Consider the following 18,020-nt stretch of genomic DNA (forward strand, 5'->3'; position numbering starts at 1 on the left):
CAAAACTACTGTCTGCTTCCACGAAACGCGCTAATCTTTATTTCTACGCGACGGGTTTACGGCTGCCCGGGCTTAATAAACAGCTGCTTATTTTTAAGTTTTATTTCCACCGTGACCCAGATATGTTAGAGAGCAGCATATGGAGACATCCGATAGGTTGACGTTTCTCGAGTCTGAGCTGCGTGTGCCCTCTGATAACCGAATAATTCGCAGCTCTGTAACATTTTATCTGAGCTTCCCAATGCACACGGCCAACCTCGTTTCCCACCAAACGCACCCGAGACTACAGCAAACCCTTCTTTCCACCTCTACTCCTTTCCTGAAAACGCAGACGACGTGTTTTATGTGAAAACCTGAAGGAAGGTCTTCCCGTTAGGTGTTTTGTTTTCAGGGCTCAGAGATGGATTCCCAGGGCTCATACCAGAATCTTCAAACTGAAAAGTTATTACCCAGTTCGATTGTGTTATGCCTGTCTTAACCACAGAAGGAGAGGTCTAGCCAAGTGGGGGCTCTTTGATCTGCTTTGTCACTTTTATCCTGTGACTGGAAATCCCAAATGTTCCATGGTAATCAAAAATAAAATGAACCAAGTGTCAAAGCCTCCAAACCTAGGTCGAAAAAAGAATTGGTTTATGGTATTTATGAAGCGTTTATTATGTGTCCTTACAATCAGCTTTAAAGCACTCAATCAACTTGGCCTCTCCTACCTCACCTGGCTGCTCTCCTACTACAACCCAGCCCACACACTTCGCTCCTCTAACGCTAATCTTCTCACTAAACTCGATCTCGTCTATCTGGCCGCCGGCTTCTCACCTACGTCCTGCCTCTGGCCTGGAACGCCCTCCCTCTTCGTATCCGACAGACAGTGACTCTCCCCACCTTCAAAGCCTCCTCCAAGAGGCCTTCCCTTCCTAAATCCTCATTTCCACTTCTCCGACTCCCTTCTGCATCGCCCTAATTTACTCCCTTTATTCACCCCTCCCTCAGCCCCACAGCAATCTTGTGCATGAGAAGCAGCGTGGCTCAGTGGAAAGAGCACGGGCTTTGGAGTCAGAGGTCATGAGTTCGAATCCCAGCTCTGCCACTTGTCAGCTGTGTTACTGTGGGCAAGTCACTTCACTTCTCTGCGCCTCAGTTACCTCATCTGTAAAATGAGGATTAAGACTGTGAGCCCCACGTGGGACAACCTGATTCCCCTGTGTCTACCCCAGCGCTTAGAACAGTGCTCTGCACATAGTAAGCGCTTAACAAATACCAATATAATTATTATTACATCCGTAATTTAAAGTCCGTCTCCCCTTCGAGACTGTAAGCTTGTTGTGGGCAGGGAATGTGTCTACCGACTCTGTTTTAGTGTTAGAGTGCACTCTCTCAAATGTTCAGTACAGTGCTCTGCACATAGTAAATGCTCAATAGATATGAATGATTGATGTGTCTAGCACCTTTCTTAGTGTTGAGGTAGATACAAGATAATCAGTCCCACTTGGGGCTCACAGTCTAAGTCGGAGGGAAAATGGGTATCTTATCCCCATTTTACAGATGAGGTAACTGAAGTTAAGTGACTTACCCAGGCCACACAGCAGACAAGGGGCGAAGCCAGGATTAGAACCCAGGTCCTCTGACTCCCGGGCCTAGCCTCTTTCCACTAAGGCCATTTCCATTTCTTCAACTCCCTTCTGCGTTGCCCTGATTTGCTCCCTTTAGTCACCCCTGCCTCCCCCTCAACCCGACCCACCTCAGCGCCACAAAGCTTATGTGCTTAACCATAATTTATTGATTTCTATTAATGTCTGTCTCCTCCTCTAGACTGTAAGCTTGTTGTGGGCAGGGCATCTGTCTGTTACATTGTTCTACTGTACTCTCCTAGGCACAAAGTACTGTGCTCTGCATACGGTAAGCCCTTAATAAATATGATCGACTGATGGATCGATAGGCCAGGCTGCTTCTTCTTAGTTCTTAATATTTATATTAGTTGGTCATTTTTTGGCCTCTGTTTTTAATAAAAAGTCCAAAGTCCTCACCTTGGTTAGTTGTCTTCTTTTTAAATGGTATTTGTTAAGCCTTTACTATGTGCCGGGCACCGAACTAAATGTTGAGGTAGATAAGAGCTAATCGGGTTGGACACAGTCCATGTCCCACATGGGGCTCACGGTCTCGATCCCCATTTTATAGATGAGGTAACTGAGGCACAGGGAAGGAAGTGACTTGCTCGGGGTCAAACCGCAGACAAGCGGCAGAGCCGGGATAAGAACCCCGGTCCTTCCGACACCCAGGCCCGGACGCTACCCGCTAGGCCGCGTTACTTCTTAAGTAGGGTGGGCGCGCCCCCGATTTTCCGCTGGGTAGACTGGGTTTCAGTGCCCGTTGAAGGGGAGCACATAGTTCCGGGTGCCGAGGTTGGGAGGGTCAGAGGTCACCCCTCGGACTCAGGAAGCCTCCTCGAAATGATCTGAAAGACGGCACGTCGTCCTGCTCTCCCCTGGGAGAGACTCAGGCAGCATCAGAAGTGACTCGGGCTGGTCTCCGTGCGGGCCGCGGTGGCCTCCTAAGTCTTAAACCAGGTCAAGGCTACCACGGGAGCGGAGAATCGATGGTTTCAGCAGAAAGACAAAAGGAAGACACGTGACCTGTTGGAGGAGCACCGAGGCCTGGCGGAAAGAGCACAAGGCAGGGAGCCTGAGCGCCTGAGATCTAATCCCAGCTTCCTCACTTGCCTGCTGTGAGACCTTGGGTGAGTCACCCAACTCCTCTGTGCCTCGCTTTCCTCATTTGTAAAATGGAGATTAAACATCAGTTCTCCCTCCCCGTCGGGAGGACGCCACGGGGGACAGGGACTGCGACTGACCTGAGAAGCGGCATGGCCTCGGGCAAGTCGCTTCACTTCTCTGTGCCTCAGTTCCCTCAACTGCAAAATGGGGATTCGATACCTGTTCCCCCTCCTGCTTAGATTGTGAGCCCCATCTGGGACCTGATTATCTTGGGTCCATTCCCAGTGCATAGTACAGTGCTTGGCACATCGTAAGTGCTTTATGAATACCATTATTATTATTACTGTTATCCGATTTTCCGCCTCCACCCCAGAACTCAGCTCAACATTTGGGCACGTAAGAAGCAGTTAATAAATACATAATTGTAAAGCCCTTTGGTCTCGCTTATTTGACTGTTTCTGGCAAAATGACTTTTTTTAGCCTGAAGGATTTGGATCATCTCCATATAACTGAGCACTATTAATATCTACCACGGGCCATTTCTTCAACTGGGGAGCACATGCCCGCGTGAAAGGAGCAACATAAATTTCTAACCTGTTCTGCTTTTAAGGCGCTGAATGAAAATCAGAGCTTCCCTAGATTACAGGTCGACGGTCTAATTCTGATCTGAACGTGGCAATCCCTTGGAGACGCTGTCGGAGAACTGACCTAAGCGATAAATAAAAAGACCGGGGCGCGGAAAATGTTTCTGGCAAATCGACGTGTTCCACGTTACTGACCGTTCCCGTCGGAACCACGAAAACAATGGAACAGCTGCTAACCTACTTCAACAGAGGAAGCCGCTTCAAGTACTGAGCTCCTCGTAAAAAAACATCCTAGAGTATGTGTAGCTATTAAACCGGCAGGAAAACCTTACAATCCATCGCATCTTTAATTTCCGACACTATTCATCCTTTAGCGAGGGTAGGAAGAGCCCTCGGTCAAAAGGAAATTGGGCTGCGGCTGCCCGAGTCAAGTCTTTGGGTCTGGGTCATCTTCCTGACTGGATTTAGGACACAGCAGAGACAAAGGGAACCTAGATAAGGTGTCTGTTTCCCTGATTATACTGTAAGCCCCTTGAGGGCAGGGATTAATAATAATAATAACAATGTTGGTATTTGTTAAGTGCTTACTATGTGCAGAGCACTGTTCTAAGCGCTGGGGTAGATACAGGGTCATCAGGTGGTCCCACGTGGGGCTCACAGTCTTAATCCCCATTTTACAGATGAGGGCACTGAGGCACAGAGAAGTGAAGCGGCTTGCCTGAAATCACACAACTGAGAAGTGGCGGAGCAGGGATTAGAACCCACAACCCTTGACTCCCAAGCCCGGGCTCTTTCCACTAAGCCACGCTGTTCTCTCCCCTACTTAGATTGAGGGCCCCCGTGTGGACGGAGACCATGTCTGACCTAATTAACTTGTATCCGCCTCATTGCTTAGAACGGTGCTTGACCCATAGTAAGCCCTTAAAAAATGCCATAATTATTCGTCACAGTTATTCCTAAATACCACTGACGGAGGGATCAAGTGCAGCTGAGCAGCACGGCGTAGTGGATAGAGCAAGGGCCTGTGAGTCAGAAGGATCTGGGTTCTAATCCTGCCTTCACCACTTGTCTGCTATGTGACCTTGGGCAAGTCACTTCATCGTTATATCCCCGCTAGACTACCGTGTCAGCCTTCTCTCTGATATCCCTTCCTCCTCTCTGGCCCCGCTCCAGTCTATTCTTCACTCCGCTGCCCGGCTCATCTTCCCGCAGAAACGCTCTGGGCCTGTCACTCCCCTTCTTAAACACCTCCAGTGGTCGCCTGTCCACCTCCGCTCCAAACAAAAACTCCTCACTCTAGGCTTCGAGGCGCTCCATCACCTGCCCCTTCCTACCTCTCCTCCCTTCTCTCTTTCCACCGCCCACCCCCCACGCTCTACTCCTCCGCCGCCCACCTCCTCGCCGTCCCTCGCTCTCGCCTATCCCGCCGTCGACCCCCGGGCCACGTCCTCCCGCGGTCCCGGAATGCCCTCCCTCCTCACCTCCGACAACCTGATTCTCTTCCCCTCTTCAAAACCCTACTTAAAGCTCACCTCCTCCAAGAGGCCTTCCCAGACTGAGCTCCCCCCTTTTTCCCTCTGCTCCCTCTACCCCCCCTTCACCTCTCCGCAGCTAAACCCTCTTCTCCCCCCTTTCCCTCTCCTCCTCCCCCTCTCCCGTCCCACCCCCTCAGCACTGCACTCGTCCGCTCAACTGTATATATCTTCATCACCCTATTTATTTTGTTTAATGAGATGTACATCACCCTGATTCTATTTAGTTGCCATTGTTTTTATGAGATGTTCTTCCCCTTGACTGTATTTATTGCCATGGTTCTTGTCTGCCCGTCTCCCCGATTCGACTGTAAGCCCGTCAAAGGGCAGGGACTGTCTCTATCTGTCGCCGATTTGTACATTCCAAGCGCTTAGTCCAGTGCTCTGCACATAGTAAGCGCTCGATAAATACTATTGAATGAATGAATGAATTTCTCTGGGCCTCAGTTCCCTCATCTGTAAAATGGGGATTGAGACTGTGAGCCCCACGTGGGACACGCGTCCAACCCAGTTAGCTCGTATTCACTCCGGCGCTTAGTACAGTGACTGCCGCATAGTGAGCGGTTAAATACCTTCATCATCATTATAATAATTATTATTAGAAGGGACAGAGAAAATTCTTCGTGGGAAAACGAGGCTCCTAAATGATCCGATGAAATAAGCCAAGTTACTGTCACTCGTCCTTCGCAAACACTCTCGCAAGTTTTTGCCAAACCAAAAACTTCACCAAATGTCTCGTGAAGTTCCATTAAATAATCGAATTAACCCTGCGCAAGGATGACACGCACATTCGTGCAGCATTCCATATTTTTCCAAACTAACCCTCTTCCCCTCTTCAAAGCCCTACTGAGAGCTCACCTCCTCCTAGAGGCTTTCCCATCCTGAGCACCCCCTTTCCCTCTGCTCCCCCTCCCCTCCACCGTCTGCTCCTGCCCTTTCCCCTCCCCTCAGCACTGTGCTCATTTCTATATATTACTTATTACCCTATTTATTTTGTTAATGAGGTGTACATCCCCTTGATTCTATTTATCTTGATGACGTTGTCTTGTTTTTGTTTTGTTCTGTTTTGCTCTGCCGTCTGCCTCCCCCGTTTAGACCGTGAACCCGTCGTTGGGCAGGCATCGTCTCTCTCTGTTGCCGAATTGTCCATTCCAAGCGCTTAGTACATTGCTCTGCACATAGTAAGCGCTCGATAAATACTATTGAATGAATGAATGAATACATGCCACATGTTGAGATGCCCAAAGGTAAAGCCTCCCCTCTAGACTCTAAGCTCACTGTGGGCAGGGAATGCGTCCGCCGACTCTGTTATATTGTCCTCTCCCGAGTGCTTACTACAGTGCTCTGCACAGAGTAAGTGCTCAGGAAGGCCCCTTGATGACGGTAATGATGACGATAAGAGCGGTAGAGGCGTCTTAAAGAAATGAGTGAAACCAGAACGTGTCAGTGTTCGACCGCGATGCTGGGTTTCCACAGTAACAATAAATGTGACTTCTAAAGGGAGATGCTTTTTTTGTGGTTGATAAGTTAACAGGAAGTAAGACTAGTTCTCTTATAATACAGGAAGCAGCGTGGCCTACTGGAAAGAGCACGGCCCTGGAGCAGAGGACCTGGGTTCTAATCCCTGCCCCGCCAGCTGGCCGCAGTGCGATACCTTGGGCGAGTCGCTTCGCTTCTCTGGGCCTCAGTTCCCTCATCTGTCAAATGGGGATTGAGCCCGTGAGCCCCATGCGGGACACGGATCGTGCTCGCCCCGATTAGCTCCTATCCGCCCCAGTGTTAAGTCCAGTGCCTGGCGCCTAGTAAGTGCTTAAGAAATACCATAAAAATTGGCCAAAGAGTTTAGATTCTCCAATCCTCCAACCATCTTGGAATATCACATTTGCCTAGTTATGGCTAAATCAAGGTCTGGTTAAATTCCTCAAGGACGAATGACGGTAACGTGGCTCATTTGGGAGCCTCGATTTCCCGTGAAGAGTTTTCTCTGACCCTTCCAGTAATAATAATTATAATGATGATGAAGGTATTTAACTGCTCACTATGTGGCAGTCACTATACTAAGCGCCAGAGTGAATACGAGCAAACCGGGTTGGACACGTGTCCCACGCGGGGCTCACAGTCTCTCGAAACTTTTCTGAGTTTTTTTTCTTCCTCTTCGCTGCTATTTATAGAACTTTCTCTGAAATATGACTCACTCGTAGTAAAACTGATAGAGAAAGCCTAATAAGTTATGCAGTAAAATCTTCCCTCTGGCACTTACCAATCGATTAATAGCATTTACTGAGCGCTTACTGTGGGCAGAGCACTGGGCTAAGCACTTGGGAGAGTACGTCACAACAGAGTTAGTAGATGAGCACCCTCGCCTGCAAAGAAGCCTTAGTAAAGAAGGCTTGCAGATGGCCACTGGCCCGGGGGCCCTAACGATTTGGGTTGGAACGATAAATAATGATATTTATTATTATTATAATAAATAATAAAGAATACAGGCTATGATGTACTGTCTTTGCCTCCATGGAACCGCCTTGGAGGGTAGAGCCTGTAAGAAATATTCATTCATTCAATAGTATTTATTGAGCGCTTACTATGTGCAGAGCACTGTACTAAGCGCTTGGGATGAACAAGTCGGCAACAGATAGAGACGGTCCCTGCCGTTTGACGGGCTTACGGTCTAATCGGGGGAGACGGACAGACGAGAACGATGGCAATAAATAGGGTCAAGGGGAAGAACATCTCGTAAAAACCGATGGCGACTAAATAGAATCGAGGCGATGTACAATTCATTAACAAAATAAATAGGGTAACGAAAATATATACAGTCGAGCGGACGGGTACAGTGCCGTGGGGATGGGGAGGGAGAGGTGGAGGAGCAGAGGGAAAAGGGGAAAAAGAGGGTTTAGCTGCGGAGAGGTAAAGGGGGGTGGCAGAGGGAGTAGAGGGAGAAGAGGAGCTCAGTCTGGGAAGGCCTCTTGGAGGAGGTGAGTTTTAAGTAGGGTTTTGAAGAGGGAAAGAGAATCAGTTTGGCGGAGGTGAGGAGGGAGGGCGTTCCGGGACCGCGGGAGGACGCGGCCCGGGGGTCGACGGCGGGATGGGCGAGACCGAGGGACGGCGAGGAGGTGGGCGGCGGAGGAGCGGAGCGTGCGGGGTGGGCGGTAGAAAGAGAGAAGGGAGGAGAGGTAGGAAGGGGCAAGGTGATGGAGAGCCTCGAAGCCTAGAGTGAACAACGACAATAATAATAATAATAACTGTGGTGTGTGTTAAGAGAAGCAGCGTGACTCAGTGGAAAGAGCCCGGGCTTGGGAGTCAGAGGTCAGGGGTTCGAATCCCCGATCTGCCACTTCTCAGCTGTGTGACTGTGGACAAGTCACTTCACTTCTCTGTGCCTCAGTTACCTCATCTGTAATATGGGGATGAAGACTGTGAGCCTCACGTGGGACAAGCTGATGACCCTGTATAGAGAAGCAGCGTGGCTCAGTGGAAAGAGCCCGGGCTTGGGAGTCAGAGGTCATGGGTTCTAATCCCGGCTCCGCCGCTTGCCAGCTGTATGACTTTGGGCAAGTCACTTCACTGCTCTGTGCCTCAGTTACCTCATCTGTAAAATGGGGATTAAAACCGTAAGCCCCACATGGGACAACCTGATCACCTTGTATCCCCCCAGGGTTTAGAACAGTGCTTTGCACATAGTAAGCGCTTAACAAATACCACCATTATTATTATTATTATTAAGAACTCACCATGTGCCAAGCATTGTGCTCAGCTTTGGGGCAGATCCAAAATAATCGAGTTGGACAGAGTCCCTGCCCTCCACGGGGCTCGGAGTCCAAAATGGAGGCGGAACGCATACTGGATCCCCATTTTACAGATGAAGCCACGGAGGCCCAGAGAAGGGAAGTGACTCGTCCAGGGTCACACAGCAGGCAAGAGGCAGAGCCAGGATTCGAACCCAGGTCGTCCAACTCCCGGACCCTGGCTCTTTCCACTCAGCCACAAACAGTCCAGAATCCCGGCGACCTGTCCCCGACATGCTCAACACCGAAAACATCTTTCAGGAAATTGTTCTCTGTGCCGAGCCCCAAGGAACAGTTGCAGATCTCACTGCGGCTGGATTTTAGTTTGGAAAGTGGTTGCGTCTCCTGGCACCATTAGAAGTCGCATGACCTAGTGGGTAGAACCCGGGCCCGGGAGTCAGAAGGACCTGGGTTCTAATCCCGGCTCCGCCTCACCTCTGCAGTGTGACCTTGAGGAAGTCACTTCGCTTCTCGGGCCTCTGTTCCCTCATCTGTGAAATGGCGATGAAGACGGTGAGCCCCACGAGGGACAACCTGATTAGCTTGTATCTACCCCAGGGCTTAGTACAGTGCCTGGCACGTAGGAAGAGCTTAACAAATACCATTTAATAATAATGTTGGTATTTGTTAAGCGCTTACTATGTGCAGAGCACTGTTCTAAGCGCTGGGGTAGATATAGGGTCATCAGGTTGTCCCACGTGAGGTTCACAGTTAATCCCCATTTTACAGATGAGGTAACTGAGGCACAGAGAAGTGAAGTACTTGCCCACAGTCACACAGCTGACAAGTGACAGAGCCGGGAGTCGAACCCATGACCTCTGACTCCCAAGCCCGGGCTCTTCCCACCGAGCCATGCAAAAAATGCACCGTCCCAAGTTATCATTGGAATATCACTTTACATAATCTAAATGATTTGGATCTTAATTTTAAACGATCTAAACGACTCTTTAGCTCTGGAGTCATATCCTTGCAAAGGGAATTTTGAATTAGACTAAGTCCCTGGTGCCACCAAACACTGACCTTAAGAGGGATCACGACACACCACAAAAGTCCACCTCTATACAGTGACAAATAAATGTTGTTTTTTTGGACCGGGAGGAAGAAATCTGGTGTTTGCAGGGGTAGGGGATCATTTTTTCCCCTGCGTGACAAAATTTCTCATCCATACGCTTATTTTAACAGGTGCTTGCTACCCCGCTAGGAGAGGTTTCTGGCCAACTGGACATCAAATAAACAACCAGAACAGAAAGAGGGCCTTGGGTCTTTCTCGTTCCCATGTTTTAAAGACCGAACTAACTCTTTAAGGCTTAAAGGGTTTCTTCCTGAGCTGGAAGAACGAAAGCAACTTCCCCAGTCTTTGCTTTCTCACATCGTCAGCGCCACGAACCTTATTGCACTGGGCTCAGATAAATAAGCTTTTAAATATTTCCGTTGCTGTCCCTTCTATATCTTTAATATTCTGTAGTTTGGCCACTGACACATTTTTCTCTGCTTGTGGTCTCTATCCTGTCTCTCCCAAGTTCATGAACTTAATTGCACTGGGCTCAGATAAATAACATGTTTTGAAGTATTTCCGTTGCTGGCTCTTTTGTATCTTTAATGTTCTATAGTTTGGCCACTGACGCAATTTTTCTGCTTGTGGTATCTATCCCGTCTCTCCCAAGTTAAATGTCTCTTGAGGGAAGACAGTGTACCTTGTTTTTGCTCTGTGCATCCCTAGAGTATCCAGAACGGTTATCGGTAGACTCTGAGTGCGAAGTAAACAAGGGTGACTGTGGTGAATGTTTCTTTGTGTGTACGTGCGTATACGCAAACTCGCACTTGGGCTATAGAGTGGGTGAAGTGTTATTTTGCATTGCTTGGAGTTACTGCATATTCTAATACAATAAGAAGAGGAATCTTCTAGCCTGGAAGCTTGGGTAGATTGTATCATAAGAGATGGCATTCCTTTTTCCCCAAAGTGAGAATTAAAGGACTCTCAAAGCTGTATCGGCACATCCGATGCCTCAGTACGGTTGGGAAAGAAGGCCCCGGGTTAAATGGAATGGACAGAGTGGGACGTTTAGGATCTGAATGTTGGCCAGGACTTTAACTTTTGTGACTTTCTCTTCCTCTCCCAGGTTTCCCTGGCTTTTAGAAATAATATATCAGTTCACGCAAGGGCTTGAGAGATTTGTGAGTTGGGGAGGGCTGGGGGGAGCCTCGAGATTCAGTCTCTTGATTTCCATTTTGAGCATTTTTGTTCTTAGGAAGTCAGGAAGCCTGAAAAAACATGAAAAATGGCAGAAAATCTAAAGAGATCTGATGCTTCCTGCCCCGATCAGCAGTGAGTTTGGCTGTTTATTAAACATTTACCGTATGCCAAACTCTGTGCTAGACGCTGGGGTAGATACAAGGTAGTTAGATCAGGCACAGCCCCTGTTCCACACAGGGATCACCGTCTAAAATATAGGGAAAACAGGTATCCTATCCTCACTTTACAGTCGAGGAAGCACGCTCCAGGAAGCTAAGTCACTTACCCAAAACCACACAATCAGTCAGTCCGTCAGTCGGTCAATTGTATTTATTGAGTGCTTACTGCACAGCGTCTCATCTAACTCGCCGCAAAACCCCTTGCTCGTGTACTGCCTCTGGCCTGGAACACCCTCCCTTCTCAAAACCGACAGACAATGACTCTCCCTTCCTTCAAAACCTTCCTGAAGGCCCATCTCCTCCAAGAGGCCTTCCCTGACTAAGCCCCCCCTTTCCTCTTCTCCCTCTCTCTTCTGCGTCGCCCTGACTCGCTCCCTTTGCTCTTCCCCCTTCCCAGCCCCACACCACTTGGGACCACATCTGTCATTTTATTTATTTGTATCGATGCTCATCTCCCCCAGCTTTGGACTGTACGCTGGTTGTGGGCAGGGAATCTGTCTGTTTCTTGTCGTGCCGTACTCTCCCAAGCCTTTAGTACGGTGCTCTGCACACAGTAAGTGCTCAATAAATACTCCTGAATAAATGTGAGTGCTGAGTACTGTACTAAGCGCTTGGGAGAGTACAATACAACATAGAACGGACCCATTTCCTGTCCACAACGAGCTTTCAATCTGAGGGAGGGGATTCCCCTGTCTCCCAGCCCCACTTTCTCTCCGTCAACAATCCGGGCGGCGCTGGCTCCATGCCAGGCCAAAGGAGGTGAGGGGCCATCGTAAATATCCCGGTCTCTGTGCCTCTACTTCTCTCGCTTGCCGCCGACCTTCTGTTCAATCCATCAGCGGTATTTATTGAGCTCTTACTGTGTGCAGAGCACTGTACCAAGTCACTTAACTTCTCTGTGCCTCAGTTACCTCATCTGTAAAATGGGGATTAAGACTGTGAGCCACCGGAGGGACAGGGATTGTGCCCAATCCGATTATCTTGTATCTACCGCAAACTAACAAATATTATTATTATTATTATATGCGATCGTAGGGATTAAAAACATTTAGTACAGTGCTTTTCACACAGTGAGTGTTCAATAAATGCAATTGCACTGAATTAACGTAAACTTAGATCACTTTGTAAATGCTGGGAAAATGTTGGAGTTGATGCGCTGATGATACTTTCATCCCACCCAATAAAAAAAAAATCAATGGCCCTTTACTTCCAAATGTCCTTCGCTCATTCATCCTAGCAAGTGTAGTTTAACATTAATCGTCCCTGACGTCTTCTCGGCCTTTCGGCGGACCTTCACAAAGACCAGGCTCCACATTGCTGATTTAACACCTGAATGATTTAAATTTCAAATACTGAGAAGGATTCACCGGTGAACAGTGGGAAACAAAAAAATGGAAGGAAAAAGCAAATGGCAGAGGACTGCCTGTTGGGGCTGGGGCATTCTGACCTACCTCGCCGGAGTATTTATTTTTTTAAATAGCATTGTTAAGCGTGTAATATATACCAGGCACTGTACCGGGACAGATATAAGATAATCATATAATCATAGATCATATAAGAAGCAGTGTGGCTCAGCGGAAAGAGCACGGGCTCGGGAGTCAGAGGTCGGGAGTTCTAATCCTGGCTCTGCCGCTTGCCAGCTGTGTGACTTTGGGCAAGTCACTTCACTTCTCTGAGCCTCAGTTCCCTCATCTGTAAAATGGGAATTAAGACTGTGAGCCTCACGTGGGACAACCTGATCACCCTGTATCTACCCCAGCGCTTAGAACAGTGCTCTGCACATAATAAGCGCTTAACAAATACCAACATTATTATTATTATAATCAGGGTGGACACAGTGCCTGTCCCACGTGGGGCTCACAGTCTTAATCCCCATTTTCCAGCTGAGGTAACTGAGACCCAAAGTGAAGTGACTTGCCCAAGGTCACACAGCAGACAACTGGTCGAGCCAGGATTAGAATCTGGGTCCTTCGGACGCCCAGGCGCACGTTCCGTCCAGTAGGCCACCCTGCTTCAGAACGAGGGGGATTGTAGCCGATGGGGAAGCCGCGTAAAATGGGCATTCGATACCTGCTCTCCCTCCTAATTAGACTGCGAGCCTCGCGTGGGACGGAGTCTGCGTCCGACCTGATTATCTCCTATCCACCACAGTGCCTGGCAAATAGTTAGCGCTCGACAAATGCCACCATTATTCTCAACGGAAACGGTTGCATGGAGCAGGGAGCCAAATCCCCAGTTGGCCTAGTATACCCAAATACCGACGGAAGCAAAGCCACGGAGCCCAGTGGATATTATATGCAGACCTGAAAATTTCTCCATGCGGGGACAGGTCTTCTACTGAGTTCTGTACAGTCAGCAGACTGACCGTACCGCCTCCTCCACCCTCCGACTGACGCACCAAAATAGATGCAGAATCATCCTAGAGGGGAAATGTTCTGCCTTTTCAGGGAAGCTGACTGTGGGATGGGCACCTCGGCTGGTGGGGCATATCCCAACTTAATCTCCCGAACGCCCATTAAAACCACAGTGCTGCGTAAGCAGGCCTGTCCCTCTCGACCGTAAGCTCGTTGCGGGCAGGGAACGTGCCCGCCAACTCTGTTACGGTGCACTCTACCGAGGGCTTAATGCAACGCTTTGCCATAACAATAATAATAATGACGGGTTTTGCTAAGACCTTATTGTGTGCCGGGAACTGTACTAAGCGCTGGGGTGGATACAAGCAAATCGAGTCGGATGCAGTCCCCGGCCCACGTGGGGCTCGCTGTCTCATCCCCATTTTACAGATGAGGGAACTGCTCATTTATTGGAGTGTGATTTCTATGTTCTGAGGCAGAGAGAACTGTAATAATCATAATTATGGTATTTGTTAAGCCCTTGATATGCGCCAGGCACCGTACTGAGCGTTGGGGTGGATGCAAGCAAATCGAGTCGGACGCGGTCCCCGTCCCAACGTGGGGCTCGCGGTCTCGACCCCCGTTTTAAAGGTGAGATAACCGAGGCCCAGAGACGTGAAGTGACTTGCCCAAGGTCGCACAGAAGACAAGCGGTGGAACCAGGATTAGAACCCATGACCTTCTGACCTCTAGGCCCGTGCTCGATCCGCTACGCCACGCAGCTTCTACAGACGACGAGCACACGGTAAGCTCTCAATAAATAGGGTTGATTGAAGAGGGATTGATCTCCGGATGAGGAGTGTGGCCTAGCGGAAAGTCACTTCACTTCTCAGGGTCTCAGTTTCCTCAACTGTAAAATGGGGATGAAATCCTACTCCCTCCTACCGTGAGGGACGGTGAGCCCCACGTGGGAGAGGGACCGTGTCCCACCTGATTGACTGGCATCGACTTCGGCGCTTAGAACAGTGGTTGACACAAAGAGGGCATTAAACAATCACAAATTATAATAGCAGTAGCAATAATAATACTAACAAACAACAATAATAATCATTAAAATCCCAGAGGGGGCTGACTGCCTTGGGGAATCGTGGGGTTTGAGACATCGGGTGGGTTACAGCAGGCACACGACAGCAAAATCCAGGAGCCATTCTGCTGAAGTCTGCCGGGTCGATCCGAACCCAGGGCGTTTCTCCGGGTCGGGGGCCGGACCCTCCCGAACCCGAAACACTGGCTTCAGAACGGCGGCATTTCCCCTCCCACGTCCCTTTGAACCCAGGGGCCGCGTCCGAACCGCGGACCTTGTCAGCATCTGAGGCAGGGGAAGGCTGAAAATAAAAGCAGCGTGGCCTAGTGGATAGAGCACGGGTTTGGCAGTCGGGCGACCTGGGTTCTAATCTCGGCTCTGCCACTCGTCTGCTGGGGGACCTTGGGAAAGTCACTTCACTTCTCTGGGCCTCAGTTACCTCATCTGGAAAATGGGGATTGAGAGTGGGAGACGCATGAGGGACATGGACCGGGTCCAAATTGAGGAGCCTGTATCTCCCCTGTGCTTAGTACGGGGCCTGGCACACAGTAAATGCTAAACAAATACCACTGGGAAAAAAAAATGTTTTTTGTCTATATATGGTTATTTATATCATATACATATAACATATATAATATATACATATGCTTATATATGTCTATATATGTTTGTCTATATATGGTTATGTCTATACCAGACATAAAAGGGACGGGTTCTAAATCAAGCCTGGACAAGGGACAGACCAACTGAACGCAAGGCTTACTAAAGGTACAAAACCAGATGACAGGCCATGGAGTTAAGGTGTGGTTACTCAATCCCTAGGGATTAAAAAAACAACACAAACACACAGTAAGTGCTAAACAAATGCCACTGGGAAAAATATATATATGCTTTTTGTTTATACGTGTTTATATATATATATATACACACTATATATATATATATTTATATGTCTATATATGTTTGTCTATATATGTTTATGTCTATACCAGACATAAAAGGGACAGGTTCTAAATCAATCCTGGACAAGGGACAGACCGATTGAACGCAAGGCTTACTAAAGATGTAAAACCAGATGACAGGCCATGGAGTTAAGGTGTGGTTACTCAATCCCTAGGGATTGAAAAAAAAACCCCCCAAAACCCCCAAACCTCTGAGCCAATACCAATTTCCCTGGCATCCTCAAAATGGTTTCCAAAGTCGAGCACATCCAACTTTAGGATTTGGTGTTTACGGATTAATGCTCTCTACGGAGGGAGAGTGTTGCCAAACTGGCCATTCCAAGCGCTCAGTACAGTGCTCTGCACATAGTAAGCGCTCAATAAATACTATCGAATGAATGAATGGAAGGCCAAGAATCCTCAAGCTTTTCCCTCCGGCAAACCTGCAGCTCCATGGGAAGTATCAGCTGCTTTTTCTAGAAGGACTCCAAAACTGGGGTCAGGGCCCAGGCCGACACGGGGCTCCCATGACCTCAAGAGGCACACTTGTTCAGCGCTAACACTGTGCCAGGCACTGTACTAAGCGTAAGGGTAGATACAAGCGGATCAGGTCAGACACCAACCCTGTCCCACGTGGGACTCGGTCTAGCGGGGAGGGAGAACAGGTATTTAATCTCCATGAGAAGCAGCGTGGCTCAGAGGAAAGAGCCCGGGCTTGGGACCCAGAGGTCATGGGTTCGAATCCAGGCTCTGCCACTTGGCAGCTGTGTGACTGTGGGCAAGTCACTTCCCTTCTCTGTGCCTCAGTTACCTCATCTGCAAAATGGGGATTAACTGTGAGCCTCACGTGGGACAACCTGATCACCCTGTATCTACCCCAGCGCTTAGAACAGTGCTCTGCACATAGTAAACGCTTAACAAATACCATCGCTGTTATTATTATTTTACTGTGGGGGAGGCTGAGGCACGGAGAAGTGAAGGGACTCGCCCAAGGTCACACAGCAGGCAAGTGGTGGGGCCGGGATTAGAAACCAGGTATCCTGACTCCCGGGTCTCGGCTCTTTCCTTTAATAATAATAATGTCGGTATTTGTTAAACGCTCCGCTGTGTGACCGTCAATCGTATTCAGTCGTATTTATTGAGCGCCTACTGTGTGCAGAGCACTGGACTCAGCGCTTGGAAAGTAGAATGCGGCAACCAATAGAGACAGTCCCTGCCCAACGATGGGCTCACAATCTAGAAGAGTGAGTCGCTTCACTTCTTGAGCCTCGGTGACCTCATCTGTAAAATGGGAATTAAAACTGTGAGCCCCATGTGGGACAGGGACTGGGTCCAACCTGATTAACTCGTATCTACCTCAGCACTTGGTACGGTGTCTGGCACATAGTAGGCACTTAACAGATACCATAATTTATTTTGTTAATGAGGTGTCCATCCCCTTGATTCTATTTATCGTGATTATGTTGTCTTGTTTTTCTCCGTCTGTCTCCCCCGATTAGACTGGGAGCCCGTCATTGGGCAGGGATTGTCTCTATCTGTTGCCGAATTGTATATTCCGAGCGCTTAGTACAGTACTCTGCACATAGTAAGCGCTCGGTAAATATTATTGAATGAATATGTGTATATATGTACATAAATTTATATCTTGCACCATGTAATTACTGCATTGATAATGAGAGCAGTGGGACACCTAGGGGGAGAGGGGAAATAGTTTCTGTGAAGATGGTATTCAGCTTTTCTCAGGCTTGGGGTTTTTGGTTTGTTGGGGGTTTTTTTTCCCAAATGGTATTTATTAAACGCTTACTATGTGCCAGGCACTGTACCTAGCTCTGGAGGTAGATACACGCTAATCAGGTTAAGTCACAGTCCCTGTCCCACGTGGGGCTCACAGTCTTCGTCCCCATTTTGCAGATGAGGCGACTGAGGTCCCGAGACGTGAAGGGACTGGCCCCAGGTCACAACGCAGACGAGTGGCGGAGCCGGGATTAAAACCCAGCTCCTTCTGACTCCCAGGTCCGATTAGCCAGAGCGCCAGGATCTCACGCAGTTGAAGCCACGATCCCCAGGAATCCATCTCCGATTCCCCATTGTGTGAGTCCCTCTAGGCTGTAAGCTCACTGTGGGCAGGGAGTGTGTCTGGTTATTGCTGTCCTCTCCCAAGCGCTTAGTACAGTGCTCTGCACACAGTAAGCGCTCAATCAATACGATCGACTGAATGAGCGCAAGCACAACCCGCAGAACGTACCTCACGGGCTTTGTATTTCCTTGCCTTTGGCTTCCGGTGGACTCGACCTGTATTTCATTTTAGACTCTGCGTCCCCCGCTGCTAGATTATAAATCCCTTGAAAGCGGGGATCGTATCCACGAGCTCTGTTCAGTGGCGTGCTCCCCGTGGGAAGGGCCCAGTTAACGCCGCTGTTACGCAGAGCCAAGGCCTTATCGCATCGCGCCTCGACTACCGCATCAGGCTTGTCGCTGACCACTCGGCCTGCTGTCTCTGCCCGCGGCAGTCCGCGCTTCACTCTGCTGCCCGGATCATTTTTCTACACAGCCGTTCCGTCCGCGCCTCCGGCGGTTGTCCTCCCACCTCCGCATCACACGGAATCTCCTCGCCGTCGGCTTTCGAGTCCTCGCCCGCCTC

At 49.1% G+C, this 18,020-nt stretch overlaps 1 long non-coding RNA gene across 1 annotated transcript in view; it reads right to left on the reverse strand.

The window, feature by feature from the left end:
- Positions 1–18,020, reverse strand: part of LOC114812274 — a 37,594-nt gene that overhangs the window by 13,999 nt on the left and 5,575 nt on the right. The gene's annotated exons all lie outside the window — the stretch shown is intronic.

The sequence above is a fragment of the Ornithorhynchus anatinus genome, chromosome 5, assembly GCF_004115215.2.
Source record: "Ornithorhynchus anatinus isolate Pmale09 chromosome 5, mOrnAna1.pri.v4, whole genome shotgun sequence".
Classification (NCBI taxonomy): Eukaryota; Metazoa; Chordata; class Mammalia; order Monotremata; family Ornithorhynchidae; genus Ornithorhynchus; species Ornithorhynchus anatinus.